The following is a 16,418-nucleotide window of genomic DNA, read 5'->3' on the forward strand; positions in this document are numbered from 1 at the left end:
TCTTCATCGTGGTGCATGGGCCTCTCACTGTCGTGGCCTCTCTTGTTGCGGAGCACAGGCTCCAGTTGCACAGGCTCAGTAGTTGTGGCTCACAGGCCTAGTTGCTCCACGGCATGTGGGATCTTCCCAGACCAGGGCTCGAACCCATGTCCCCTGCATTAGCAGGCAGATTCTCAACCACTGCGCCACCAGGGAAGCCCCCTCTGTCTATTTTTTAATCCAGTTGTTTGTTTGTTTATGATGAGTTGTATGAGTTCTTTTTATATTTTGGGTATTAACCTTTTATCAGATATATCATTTACAAATATTTTCTCCCATTCAGTACATGACTTTTAAATTGTGTTGATAGTTTTCTTTGCCATGAAAAAGCTTTTTAGTCTGATGCAGCCCCATTTGTTTATTTTTACTTTTGTTTCCCTTGACTGAGAAGACATCCAAAAAACAATGCTAAGACATGTCCAAGAGCAAGTTGCTTATGTTCTTGTCTACGAGTTTTATGGTTTTAGGTCTTACATTTAAGGCTTTAATCCACTTTGAGTTTATTTTTGGTTATAGTGTGAGAAACTAGTCCAGTTTGATTATTTTGCATGTTGCCTTCAAGTTTTCCTAACATCATTTTTTGAAGATGCTGTCTTTTCCCCATTGTGTATTCTTGTCTCCTTTGTCACAGATTAAGTAACCATGCAAGTATGGGTTTATTTCTGGGCTCTCTATTCTATTCCATTGATCTCTGTGTCTGTTTTTGTGCAAGTATCATACTGCTTTGATTATTTTAGCCTTGTAGTATAGTTTGAAATCAGGAAGCATAATAACTCTAGCTTTGTTCTTCTTTCTCTAGATTATCTTGGCAATTCTGGGTCTTTTGTGTTCCAATACATATTTTAGAATTGTTCTATTGCTATGAAAATTGACATCAGTATTTTGATAAGAATTCCATTGAATCTATAGATTGCCTTGAGTAGTATGATCATTTTAACAAGATTAATTTTCCAACCAATGGGCATGGTATGTCTTTCCATTTGTTTGTGTCATCTTCAGTTTCTTTTGTCAATGTCTTATAGTTTTCTGAGTACAAGTTCTTTACCTCTTTGGTTAGATTTATTCCTAGGTATTTTATTCTTTCTGATGCAATTGTAAATGGAATTTTTTTCTTAATTTCTTTTTCTGATAGTCCATTGTTAGTGTATAGAAAAACAACAGATTACTGCATATTAATTTCATATCCTGCAACTTTACTGAATTTATTTATTAGTTCTAATGTTTTTTTTTTTTTTTTTGGTGACATCTTTAGGATTTTCTATGTATAGTATCATGTCATCTGAAAACAGCAACAGTTTTACTTCTTCCTTTCCAATTGGAATTTATTTATTTTTTTGGTCTGATTTTTGTGACTAGAATTTCCAATGCTATGTTGAATAAACATGTTGAGAGAGGGCATCCCTGTATTGTTTCTTATCTTAGATGGAATGCTTTCAGCTTTTCACCATTGAGTATGTTGTTGGCTGTAGGTTTGTCATATATGGCCTTTATTATTTTGAGGTATGTTCTCTCTATACTCACTTTGTGGAGAATGTTTTTCCTGTGAACAAAGGCTTTAATTTGTTGAAAGTAGCAATTTTCCCAGTGAAAAACTTGCTATCAATTACTACTGGAAGTAACAGTTTGAGCCAGATCTAGACAATAAAACATCAACCAAAGTCTTTACTGAGATATTGGAAATCATCAGAACAGAATTATTTGTCCCCCACATATAGCACCCACACGCCACTTAGTGCTATATTGAACATGGATATGGTGGTTAGAAAAGAAATAGTCATATAACACCCATGACTAAATGCAGAGGAGCAAATTTAAAAGCCAAAAATAATGAAACTTTAAAATAGAAAATCTTGAGTCTCTGATGGTGTCATTGAGAAACTGAACCACTGATGCCAGTAGTAACACACCTCATATCATATAAGGAAATGATACCCTCATATGTAAATACACTCATGGTTGGGCTTTTTTCACTTACAATAAACACTTTTGTAATCGCTACAACCTTTGATACTTATTTGAAACACAACTATGAAATATTAGATTCATTTTCTTTTTTTCTTTGGTGACACTGTAACCTTGCTGCATCACACATGTGCTCAATCCACTTATTCTGGGCTTAATGGAGATAAATAAGAAGGGGCCTGTAGTCACTGAGCTCTTAACTATGTGTCTGCCTAAGATCTGAAAGCCAGTTCTCTTTCATTTATCCCCGAAACCTTGTATTGAATAAATACAGTGTTATAATTTTCAGAGTTTATAGATAGAATCTGAGGTTCAAAATTATGAAGTAGCTAGTCCAAGGGTATGCCACTAATGTGTACAGAATGTAGTACTGAACTCATGTATGTTTTGCTTCTACTTTTAATCACTGTGCAATATTACCTCCTAAAATCAATGATCCATTTTGTTATACAAGGTTAAAGAGACTGAAATTTAAGTAATGTGCAAGACTTGATTTGCTCAGGATTGATAGAAAAAGAGGGGAAAGTGGAAAAGACTTTTTCTAAGACAATATATGTGTTTATTGTAGGTGGTCAAGTTCATTGTTTATGCATACTTCTATAATTTTCTGTATAATAGCTTCTTTATTCTCTCTTGAGAAATAATGGTAACCAAAGTGCCAAAATTTATCCCTAATGGAATTTAAAATGGCCAAGTAATGCATGTTTTAAATTTTTTGGAGGACTACTTCAAGGAAAATATTAACAAGTTGTTAAGAGGCCAATTACCGGGCACTTTGCTAATTAGATTTATTGAAAACAGTGTGTTTCTGTTTGTTTTGAAAAATAATATTTGTGGAAACATCTGAACATAACAACTGCAGCAGTCAAATGTTCATGAGTTAGAGCTCCCACCATCTTACCTTCCCACCCCTGGAGCTGTGTCCTAATTTCAGGATTTTGTAAACTACAGAATCTGCATTTCAAAGAAATGTGAGTGGCTGCAGTCTGGCCAGTTCCGCTCCACTCCTTACAATTATGAAAATAACAATTTGATAATAAGAAGCCTTTACATAAATGAGTTAAATAGCTTCCAATATATTCAAGAGAACTATCTCATGCTCTTCATCTTTAATGAAAAACAGAGGAAATGCTTGAAAACCTCACAGTGCTATTGTCTGTGTGCTTCTCACCGTTCTCCTGACCCTCTCTCTCACTTTCTTTTCCTCTGAAAACATATTTTCTTCTTTCATTATGAAATTGGCAATAGGTAGGTAGGAAAATAGTGAGCTGAGTATTCAAATCATTATTGTACACAATGTCAGCAGGCTTCAGAATAGCTAGTGTTATACTCAAAAAGGAACAAACACAAAAGCATTTTTCTAAGCAGATTTAGACCAATAACATACTTAGGGAAGGGAGAGAAAATAGAAAAAAGCATTAGAATCAGGGGCATGAAAATTCAATTTCTTTAAATATTTATCACTCCTAACTCTTCGGCCCAATAAGAATTGATATGCTGACTTTTGTCCTTTTCTTTTTTTTTTTTTTTTGTGAGAAGTGTTTTGTTTTTGTTAGGAATTATTTGACAACATCTGCAGTTTTTATTCCTGAAGTTAGTTATACTCCTTAGTTCTGGCAAGAATAAACCAAATAAGAGACAATACTAGTTGCCTTTTATGTCACCGCCTTTGTCTTCAACCCAACTTCATGATGGAAAGAAACTCTGTTTACAGATGACAGAATATAAATATATGTTTAAATACTTTCTAAAGGTTATACAACCAGAAAATGTTGAAGCCAGAATTCAGCTTAGGTCCTGTTGATGTCATTACTGCTTCTCTTTCTACTAGGGGGCATCACGAAAATGTTAAAATACTTGAGTATTGCAAGATGCATTTTCATGAACATTAAGAAGCAAGATAATCTTTTAGAAATTGGATTTTTTTTTCCCCTTGATCAGATAGATCTGTTGAATGCCTGTTTGATCAGATATTCAAGAGGAAGGCCTCTTTTCTATTGCTTTCCACAAAAAAATAACAGAGTACAGTAAAAGCTAAATGAACAAAACAAAATCAATTACTATCAGCACTAAATTGTTTGGTGTTAACCAAAGATGGATTAGGTATTCAAGACCCAGAGGAAATTTAAATTGACCTCATACTTGTGTAGGAGTTAGATAATATAGAAGAGGGAAGCCACTGTATCATAAAAATTGATCCTTTTATTCAAGAGAGAAACTCCTAATTTTTTTAAACACTTGATAATTTAGTACTTTATCTTGAATGCTTATCGTTTGTATGTATAGTTAGAAACGTACGGACAAACACATGTTCTATCAAATTGATGTAGCCTTTCACTGACAGAAAAGCGGTTTAATGGGAGGTATGAAATCAGAGTCACAATAGAGTGCACAAGTGGACAAGACCATAGGTGTCAGCTTTGAGTCAGATGAGAGTCAAATCCCACTTCTCTCTGGGTTGGTTTTCTCACTGTGAGCACATTGCTTGATTTCTCAGCCTCAGTTTATTTTATCTATAAAACAATGGTAATGGTGCCTATAGAAATACTACTGAGAAATAAATTAGAACACACAAGTAAATATTCAAGATCTAGTGCTAAAGTTCTTGAATATAGCCTGTGTATTAGTATAGTACTTAGTACTTGGGGGTGTTCAGTAAGTGTCTGTTTCTTCCATTTAAATGAGACTTTTCTAGAGAACAAAAATTAAAATACGTTTCTTGGGTATTGAGCAACCTGCTCAGTCAATGATTTGAGGAATTAGAGAAACTATTCAAGAATAATTAACTTTTAGGGCATAGATAATGAAGGGAATTTCAAGTCCGCTTCCTGGTGCTCGCTGCTTCATGATACGCACCACCTTAGTGCTACTCTAATGAAAAAGAACTATCATGAAATGTATCAGGTGACATAACCTAGCCAAGATTTCCACCTGTTTTCCTTTCTGAGTTAGTTTTCTGTGTTCAAGTGCTTGTTGATCTGGCTGTCTTGAAACCTGGCGTGAGTTTTAATGTTGCATATTCAACCCTGCTTGAGTGGGTTTACAAAGAAACATGCTAGTATTTTAGCTATTTATTCCAGTTTTTCCCATTTGGTTTGGGTAGCTGTGCATAAAAGGAAGGTTGCAAGTGAGGGAGGGAGGGTGGTGCACTCTTCTTGATGCAGTGAGAACAGGGGGATGGCAGCTGATGTGGCACTTACCCTTCACTGCATAATTGTATGCAACACCTGAGTGGGTTCCACTGAAGCTCCCAGGGAAAACCGACCATGAGTGACTATCATACTGTTCTTACAGCCCTCATCTGAAGTTTTCAACTTGATACTGTGCAGGAATGCCCAGCTGCCAGCAAATGACATGACAGAAACACAAGGCAGAGCCAAGGAACATCTTCTACTCTAGAAGCACCATGGGACTGTAGGATAGAAGGTCTGAATTTTTCATAAAATGCTACAAGAGTTGAGAGTTACAGACACATTGTAGCACATTCAAGGGACAATTGCCAGGATTAGAATCATATCATGTGAGAAATCAATGCAGGGACTTAGAAATAAGGATATTTAAGCTACAGAAGTAATTATTAGTCAGGGATGTAAGTATGAAAATTGCCTGCATATTTGGAAGCAGTAGAAAATCAAAGAGAAATTAGAATTTGTTCTGTGTGGCCCCAGATTGTAGATAAATCCAGCATTACTTGTTGAAAGGTAAGGTAATTCTAGTTGGAATCAAGAGAGAGCATCCTAATGTTTAGCATTATCCAAATTAAAGTGTGTAGTCACAGGAAACAGAATTCTCCATTACTGGAAGTATTCGAGAAGCACCAACACAATGATATAGAGCATATTCAGTCTTAGATGAGTACCCTCCAATGATTAGTCATTAATTAGCCAACTAATGATGAAGTTAGGACAGTACACCTAGTCGGCCTGCTTCCATTTCCCTTACAGTAAATCCTCAGGCTTCAGGATCAGTTGTTTAGTCCATATGTGTTCCTAGTTCAATGGGACATTGTATAGACTCTGTGTTGCTGCCATGAGGTAGAAAGAGAATTATAGGTGAGACCAAAATCTTCACTGAGATGGTAGGAATATTAACACTACTCTTGCACCCCTCCCAGGAGACTAACAGCTACTATGTTTTTCGATTTAGTGAGAAGAATATGTTCTTAGTCCTGGTTCTTCCCATGGTTAATTATATGACCAGTCTTGGCAATAATGAAGCCTTATCATTATAGCACAGAATATATTTTTGTTCCTCACTTCCAATTAATAAAAACATCTTGATTTCATTCCCGAAATAATTCTGAATCCATCTGGGTAATTTCCCTCTTCTCAATCTCTATTACCACCCTTCAAAATTTAGCTTTTTAATCACTATGTTCTGCAATTTTATAATAGGGTTCGGATTGTCCTTCCTGCTTCCCATTGTACCCACCTTATTAGATTTTTCACTGTGCAGCCTTAAGGAGCTATCTAAATTCAAATATAATCCTTTGCAAAACCCTTTAGTGGTTCTATATTTTTCATAATAGTAATTTCCAAAATTTCTAGCTGAGGAATCATTTATTCCACATACATATAGTTACATGCGAGACTCTAATATTTAAATAATGACATTTTTCTATGTAATTAAATGTTTATATACCATAAAATGTTAACATTTGCTTATTATAAAACTAGTTACTAATTTACTTTTAAATCATTTTAATTTTAATAAAAATTTTAAACTGGCTATTCCAGATAACAGTTGTATTTTATATCAATTTATTTCTCTATTTTAAATTGGATATATACTATCTAGAAAACCTGGATTACCAGACATTGTGAATCATATTTCCATTGTAAAATGGGATACTAAAATGCATTCTAATCATAAATATTATGAATGTAATACTTATGTAATGTCTAAGCAAGCAATGCTCAGCTTGCTTGGGCCAGAAATATGAAAATAAAAATAAAATGCCATTTATTTAAAAAATTAAAGTAGAAAGTACTTTCTTGAATTAGTCAATTTTTCATTTAGAGGGAGTTGAGTAGATTAACAGCAATTGTAGTTTATTTTTCAGGTTGGATGTACCTCTCCAAATATACCATATAACATTTTTGCATTCCCAAGAATATAATTTAAAAATCTCTGAGACTGTATTGCTTATTTTTTAAATTAATGCACTCAAAATTGTAAAAGTCAAATCGTTAAATGAGCCCAAACCTTGCTCGAATTTTCTCATTGAATTCTGCATCAATGAGAATTGAATTCAAGGTGGTATCTTTGCAACACAGAATTATCTAATCAAGTTTACTTAGCTTGTTAAAAATAGCAAAGCATGCAAGTTGGTAAAATCATGTTATAGCAGATAAGTATTCCAATAATGAATTTTCTTTGTCATGAAAAAATAGTGATTTCTTGTCTCAGAAAAATTTGTACCATCACCTTCCCTCAGGACAGCCAATGAAATTAAGTATAAAAATGGACATTCTGTAAACCACTTCTTGTTTCATTAAAAATGAATTTGGAATGTCAGCAATTTAAAAACTTAATCAATTTACATTTGTATGGCATAATTTGACATGTTTTTGGTTAATGCTGTCATCACCTTAATTTACTAATGCTTATCTACCTAACACCCCATGACTGTCTGAACACATTTCAATAGCAGATTTAATATGAGCTGACACTCCTTTAAATTTCTGCCATTGTTTTCACACCATCAATACAATTGTCCTATGATTTTCCATTATTTAGTTGAGAGTGTATTCAAAATTTATCTAAATACTCAGAAATATTTTCTCTTGTATAAGTGCCAAATCCTATGAATAGACACAACACATCTAACTCTCATGAAAATAAACTAGAAATATTTTGCTTGAACTACATTCCCCAAGCTATTTCATAAAATATATTAGATGCACAAATCGATTCATTTAGGTCTCTTTGAAAAGCAACACGCCCAATTAGCCAACTATATCTCTCTATCCTTTGTTCTACCTCATTCTTCTTCATGGAGTCTCCAGTTGTATTGCATATTTATTTGTCTACTTATAACAATATATTGTCTATCGCCTCCTCTAGCATGTAAGACTTTGCCTCATTTTCTGCTGTATACTTTGAATCTAGAAAACTTCTGCACTTGCGATGGAAGCTCAGTAGGTATATTTTTGAAAGAACTAATGAATATTTATTTCTAATTTCTTCTTTGAACTAAATGATGCTAATTCATTTTAATCTTGATTTTTAATTGACTTCCTTATCTATAACATTTGTAAGCAATGTCAACATCATAGAATCTAGTCAACATTTCTTTCTGAAGATATATGTCTCTTCCTTACACATGTGCATATATAACATTAAATTTTCTTTGCATTACTATTTTTATAACATAGAGTAACTGAATTTAGGCTGAAAGCAAAAGAGATTTTATGCTTTTTATGTTTTGTTTCAATATAATGTAATTTGGCAAGGATCATATGATTATTTTGCAAAATCACTGTAAAATTTCACCTTGTAAACATGGGCAATATATATATATTGTAATAATAATTAAATCTATATAAAATAATTCTTTTAATTCTTCATATGTTTTTGTGATCTTTTGTGATTACAGCTACTATATAAGGGTAAATTTTTTAAATGAATAAAAAATTGCGACTGCTTCTTAAGTAAGTAGGTGTCCTGGTTCCACAAGCTGAATTGGGAATATAGTGCAAATTCCAACAATATCCCCCCATAGAAGTGGGATGTATAATTCGTATTTGATGGAGAACATTTGACAAAACCTCTACCAAAATGTCATAGAAAAACAAACAAACAAACAAACAAACCTAGAACCATTTCCTTCAATTAAGTAATCACAGTATTCCTACCGAGTTCTCCCTCTCTTTGGTTACACCCACATACAAAAACAAAGGACATTTAGATTACAGTTTGGTGAAGAAGACAAACAGGTTTCAGGTAAGGTAAAATGAGTGACAGAAGATTTCCACATAATAAATAAAGAAAATAGATTACATTAAATCTCTTTTAAAAATCATCTAGGTAAAGAAAATTAGGAACAAATAAAAGTAGTTTACATGCAGAAGAACAGTAAAAAATACTAAGACAGAAAATTAAATCCTCTAAGAAGAGTATAACATTTCAGACTCATAAAGAATTGCTGTAGAAAAACTTGCTGAGAAAATTAATTCAATATGACAAGATCTCAAAGACTTGAGGATGAAACAACAGAGAGAAATATAAATTGCAGAACTAAAGAAACAAACTGACGAACAAAATAAATCTATCAAGAACTCATATATAAATGGATGAGATAATTCAAGATTGAAAATCATGTTTCTTCTGTAGAAGAAAAGATTGGTTTTTTCATTAAATGAAGAAAAAATTCACTTAGAACAGTGGAAAAGAGAATGAAAGATACACACGGTCCAAATTACTCCCACAGAAATATAATTAATAAAAAATAATATTAGAAAGATAAAGAAGATATTATGATTAAAAAATGGTTTCCTGAAACAAGAATTGGATCTGAATATTTAAAGGACTAGCTTGTGTTAGACAGAAAAAAATGATCCAGAATGAAAAAAATCAAGCCATGCTTTGTTACATTGTTGAATGTCAAACATAAAAGAAAAACAAACAGAAAAGAACCAAAGAAGTACAATTTAATCAACTTTAATGAGGAAGAAAACATGGCTGGACTTTCACTTCTAACACAGCAACGTGTAATGACTATAGATAGTAGAAATGTCTACAGCATTCTGAGTGGGGTACAAAGAGCATCCTGATCACATTAAACCTGTTGTATGTGTCTGTACATACTTGTTACATCTCTGTATTGCACTTGTATTATATCTGTTGTATAAAGACAACAGATGAGCATTTGTAGATTTCAAAGCAACCTCCAAAATTGACTTAGTGACAAAATCCAGTCAATAGACAGTGAAAGACCTACAATCAAAGGCCTAACTATATTCAGAGGGAGAAGCCAAAGACCAGTATCTCAATATCTGAGAAAAAGTGTGGCAACCATTTTGTACCTGCCATAGTCAATTAAGAAGAAAGAATGTGATAAATCAAGGACTGCAGCTCCTCTGATCCCTTCCTAATGGGCATCAAGGATGAGGTTTTGGTTAAGTCCAAAGAACAATACATTTATGTTAAGAATTTAGTTTGGAGGAACTGGTTTATAAAGAATGGTGTGAACATTTAACACATTTACATGTAAAACAAAGAAAATAATATATTGTTGGAGAAATACGTTTATAGAGGAAAGTAAAAATGGTCTAAATCTCAACAGTCTAAACAAATAGAATAACTCAATTGGAGGCCAGGAGAAAGGAAGAGATTAAAGAGAGAATTCTTATAGGAAAGAGTTAAAACATGTAATACTGAATCACATAGGTAATTGTGACTTCTTTTAAAATTCTTCAGAATCTTAAATTATACAATGGTCACTTTGAAATAAAATATTCCATTTGAGATGAAAAATTATCTAAATCTGTACTTCCCAGTACAGAACTACACATGGCTACTAAGCAGCTGAACTGCAGCTGGTCTGAAATAAGATGTCTTATAAATGTAAAGTACACACTAGATTTCAAAAGCCTATGAAAAAAAGGGCAAAAAATATCTCATTAAATACTTTTATATTGATTAAATATTGAAATGATAGTATTTTGATATATTAGGTTAAGTACAATATATTAAAATTGATTTCACCTCTTATTTTTTTATACTGTTAATATGTGGTTACTAGAAAGTCTACAATTATATATGTTCCTCATATTATATTTCTATTGGGCAGCCCTGACTTAAAATATTTGATTTACTTTATAAAATATAATATATTTTTTAGCTGGTAGGTCTGCATTTTAAATTTTTTGGATACATTATCCAACATAAAATAAAATAAATATTAATAATGTTAATTCTTTTTGAATTTTTATTTGAAATTCAATTGTTTTCAAACTTAATATGATTGTTCTGTAATACTACGCCAACATTTTAGTGATTGAATACCACTTAGAAATCTATTGGTGGAAGCAAAATTAACAGTACTTTAAATCTGTGTCATATTCTTATTTAACTTTTTGAATTTCTTTACTGATTTCAGAATGCTTATTGACCTGCTTCTTTGTTTTCTATATTTTATTTCAAGGAAAATGGTTCCCATCATTATCTCATTATTTCTGAGATACTGGCTGTATTAAAATCTCATTACCATTTACAACTATGGTTTGAACTCTTTCTCTCAGCCAAATTCTCAAAGAAAAAAAATATCTATTTTTATATCACTTATCCTTTCCTTAGAACCCTGTGGTTGAAGTGCTATGAACCTCCTTCCCTTCCACCCAACACTTTAATAAAGCAATTGCGTTAAGGCCATGATCAAAGTAATTGTCCTCATTTTCTCTGATGCTTATTAAGGTCTTATTGTTTTAATATTTTGTTTCCTGCATTTTGTGCCAGCCTTTTTCTGCAAGAATCCATTCTTGTCTGTGCTGTTTACCCAGCACAAGTCCCATAGTTTTAGTTTCACTCATCTCATCTAAGATAATGACCTGTAAATCTCTGTCCCAGCCCTGAACACCATCCATCAACTCATGTAACACAGTTATGGAAAGAGTTAAGGTACCAGGCTAGAAAATGTATTTCCTTTGCTGGATTTAAAGCTTTATTAAAAATAGATATGGCAAGGTATTAAGTTTAAAATTTTACTTTGTACATTTCACTCCCCTAATTTTAAAATGAAAGGTTTTAACCTCCACTGACTTAGGGAAAGTGCTTTGCAAGGAGGAGAGCAGATCCTTCAAGGTCATCAAGTTGTTGCCCATAAGCTACTCTTACAATCCGCAGAATTTTGCAGATATAATTAAGGTATAATTAAGATCCTATATTGTGGATGTGAGAAAACCATTTAGCCTTCAAGACTGGGGTATAATTTCTAACTAGACACATGAGTAGGAGTTAGATCATACAAAGAGCTAAACTAGAGGGTGCCTAACAACTAGAAGATCCTAAAAAATATATAGATTCAAAAGTCTTTTTCTGAGACCTCTAAGAAAACAGATGAAACTTTAAAGTGACAAGGGAAAAAAATTTTAGAAGCGCCAACACTAGTGACTAAATTTCCAACACTGAATCTTTCCTTTTGACACTGCACATAGGCATGTTTCCTCTTGGGATTTCCCACATAACATACAAACTCTGCAGTCATTTTCTTAGAGTCATCTTTGAAAGCCTAATATTTTACCTTTCGTTTTATCAATTTTTATACTATTGCCTTTTATAATGCTTTCTTAAGTATCTCCAGTCTAAGGCAATCATGATCTGTAGGACCCGAATTTCAACACTACCTTGCAATCCATCACTCTCAATTCATTTCCAGATCATAATCCAAAATAGTCTCACTGGTTCTAATTATTCCTAAAAGGAGGGGGTTTGGAGAGCTTCCAGGCTGAGGAAACAGAACACTTCCATATGGCACTGCACTGTGCCCCAAACTCCATGAGGATAGAAACTTCTTTATTTAGGACCTTGCCCTACATATCTCTTCATGATTGTATCCTTTAATGGTCTTTTTAATAAATTGGTAACCAAGTAAGTAAAATGTTTCTCTGAGTCCTGTGAGCTGCTCTAGCAAATTAATCAAAAGTGAGGAGGGGGCCATGGGAACCTCTGATTTGTAGTCAGTCATTCAGAAGTACAGGTAAAAACCTGGGCTTCTGGTTGGGGTCTGAACTGGAGGACAGTCTTGCCCCACTGAGCCTTACACTCAGAATTGAGTTGAATTGTAGGACACCCAGCTGGTGTGAAAAATTGTTGGTGATGGAGAAATCTCCCTCAGGCATTGGAAATTGGGTGCAGAACCCTTTCAGAAGTTATAAAAAGTACTTTAATTAAGAAGACCTAGCAATGGAATCAATACTATAATTTCAAAGTTATGACATGTAAAAAAGATACTTTGAGGTGTCTGCTACAGCAAAGATATTTTATATAAGAATTTCTCTGATTTCTATTGAGGATAGAATCATAATACTGCTCATGCAGCTGTGATTTTTGCTGTAATAATGGAACGAAATTCTAAACATGAATTAAAGGTTAGTAAAAATAAAGATATAAAAATATCTTTATCCGAATTCATGGGTCTCCTGATTCTTATGCAAGGATCCTGTGTTAAGAACGTCTGCTCTTGGAGAGGGGGAAGATGGTGGAAGAATAAGATGCGGAGATCACCTTCCTCCACACGGATACATCAGAAATACATCTACTCATGGAACAACTCCTACAGAACACCTACTGAACACTGGCAGAAGACCTCAGACCTCCCAAAAGGCAAGAAACTCCCCACGTACCTGGGTAGGGCAAAAGAAAAAAGAAAAAACAGAGACAAAAGAATAGGGACAGGACCTTCACCAGTGGGAGAGAGCTGTGAAGGAGGAAAGGTTTCCACACACTAGAAGCCCCTTCGTGGGCGGAGGCTGCTGGTGTCGGAGGTGGGAAGCTTCGGGGCCGCGGAGGAGAGCGCAGCAACAGGGGTGCGGTGGGCAAAGCGGAGATATTTCCGCACAGAGGATCGGTGCCGACCAGCACTCACCAGCCCGAGAGGCTTGTCTGCTCACCCGCCGGGGCGGGTGGGGACTGGGAGCTGAGGCTTGGGCTTCATGTCGGAGCGCAGGGAGAGGGCTGGGGTTGGCGCCGTGAACACAGCCTGAAGGGGTTAGTGCACCACAGCTAGCCGGGAGGGAGTCCGGGGAAATGTCTGGACCTGCTGAAGACGCAAGAGACTTTTTCTTCCCTCTTTGTTTCCTGGTGCGCGAGGAGAGGGGATTAAGAGCGCTGCTTAAAGGAACTCCAGAGATGGGCGTAAGCCGTGGCTATCAGCGTGGACCCCAGAGACGGGCATGAGACGCTAAGGCTGCTGCTGCCGCCACCAAGAAGACTGTGTGCGACCACAGGTCACTATCCACACCTCCCCTCCCCGGAGCCTGTGCAGCCCACCACTGCTAGGGTCCCAGGGATCCAGGTACAACTTCCCCGGGAGAACGCATAGCGCACCTCACGGCCGGCCTTTGACGCCGCAGGCTCGCCCCACACTCCGAACCCCTCCCTCCCCCACTGGCCTGAGTGAGCCAGAGCCCCTAAATCAGCGGCTCCTTTAACCCCGTCCTGTCTGAGCGAAGAACAGATGCCCTCAGGTGACCTACACGCAGAGGCGGTGCCAAATCCAAAGCTGAACCCCCGGAGCTGTGAGAACACAGAAGAGAAAGGGAAATCTCTCCCAGCAGCCTCAGGAGCAGTGGATTAAATCTCCACAATCAACTGGATTTACCTGCACCTGTGGAATACCTGAATAGACAACGAATCATCCCAAATTGAGGAGGTGGACTTTGAGAGCAAGATTTATTATTTTTTCCCCTTTGCCTCTTTTTGTGAGTGTGTATGTGTATGCTTCTGTGTGAGATTTTGTCTGTATAGCTTTGCTTTCACGATTTGTCCTAGGGTTCTATCCGTCCGTTTTTGTTTTTACTTTAAAAAAATTTTTTTAATAATTATTTTTTATTTTAATAACTTTATTTTATTTTACCGTACTTTATTTTCTTTTCTTTTATCCTTTCTTCCTTCCTTCCTTCCTTTCTTTTTCTTTCTTTCTTTCCCTTCCTTCCTTCCTTCCTTCCTTCCTTTCTTTCTTTCTTCTTTTTCTCCCTTTTACTCTGAGCCGTGCGGATGAAAGGCTCTTGGTGCTCCAGCCAGGAGTCAGTGCTGAGCCTCTGAGATAGGAGAGCAAACTTCAGGATACTGGTCCACAAGGGACCTCCCAGCTCCATGTAATATCAAACGGCGAAAATCTCCCAGAGATCTCCGTCTCAAAACCAACATCCAGCTTCACTCAACGACCAGCAAGCTACAGTGCTGGACACCCTATGCCAAACAACTAGCAACACACGAACACAACCCCACCTATTAGCAGAGAGGCTGCCTAAAATCATAATAAGTCCACAGACACCCCAAAACACACAAGCAGACGTGGACCTGCCCACCAGAAAGACAAGATCCAGCCTCATCCACCAGAACACAGGCACTGCCTACACAACCCACTGAACCAAATTTAGCCACTGGGGACAGAGATCAAAAACAACGGGAAGTATGAAACTGCAACCTGCAAAAAGGAGACCCCAAACACAGTAAGATAAGCAAAATGAGAAGACAGAAAAACACACAGCAGATGAAGGAGCAAGATAAAAACCCACCAGACCTAACAAATGAAGAGGAAATAGGCAGTCTACCTGAAAAAGAATTCAGAATAACGATTCCCTAATATGGGAAATATTCCATATTAAATAAAAATTCCCTAATATGGGAAAGAAAATAGATAATCAAGTCGAGGAAGCACAGAGAGTCCCATACAGGATAAATCCATGGAAAAATATGCCAAGACACATATTAATCAAACTGTCAAAAAAAAAAATTACAAAGAAAACATATTAAAAGAGGCAAGGGAAAAATAACACACTAGGGAATCCCCATAAGGTTAACAGCTGATCTTTCAGCAGAAACTCTGCAAGCCAGAAGGTACTGACAGGACATATTTAAAGTGATGAAGGAGAAAAACCGACAACCAAGATTAGTCTACCCAGCAAGGATCTCATTCAGGTTTGACAGAGAAATTAAAACCTTTACAGACAAGCAAAAGCTGAGAGAGTTCAGCACCACCAAACCAGCTTTACAACAAATGCTAAAGGATCTTCTCTAGGCAAGAAACACAAGAGAAGGAGAAGACCTATAATAACAAACCCAAAACAATTAAGAAAATGGGAATAGAAACATACATATTGATAATTACCTTAAATGTAAATGGATTGAATGCTCCAACCAAAAGACATAGACTGGCTGAATGGATACCAAAACAAGACCTGCATATATGCTGTCTACAAGAGACCCACTTCAGACCTAGAGACACATACAGACTGAAACTGAGGGGATGGAAAAAGATATTCCATGCAAATGGAAACCAAAAGAAAGCTGGAGTAGCAATTCTCATATCAGACAAAATAGACTTTAAAATAAAGACTATTAGAAGAGACAAAGATGGACACTACATAATGATCAAGGAATTGATCCAAGAAGAAGATATAATAGTTGTAAATATTTATGCACCCAACATGGGAACATCTCAATATATAAGGCAAATACTAACAGCCATAAAAGGGGAAATTTACAGTAACACATTCATAGTAGGAGACTTTAACACCCGACTTTCACCAATGGACAGATCATCCAAAATAAAAATAAATAAGGAAACACAAGCTTTAAATGATACATTAAACAAGATGTACTTAATTGATATTTATAGGACATTACATCCAAAAATAACAAAATACATTTTTTTTCTCAAAATACAATATTTTTCTCAAGTGCTTATGGAA

The sequence above is a fragment of the Phocoena sinus genome, chromosome 8 (assembly GCF_008692025.1).
Source record: "Phocoena sinus isolate mPhoSin1 chromosome 8, mPhoSin1.pri, whole genome shotgun sequence".
Classification (NCBI taxonomy): Eukaryota; Metazoa; Chordata; class Mammalia; order Artiodactyla; family Phocoenidae; genus Phocoena; species Phocoena sinus.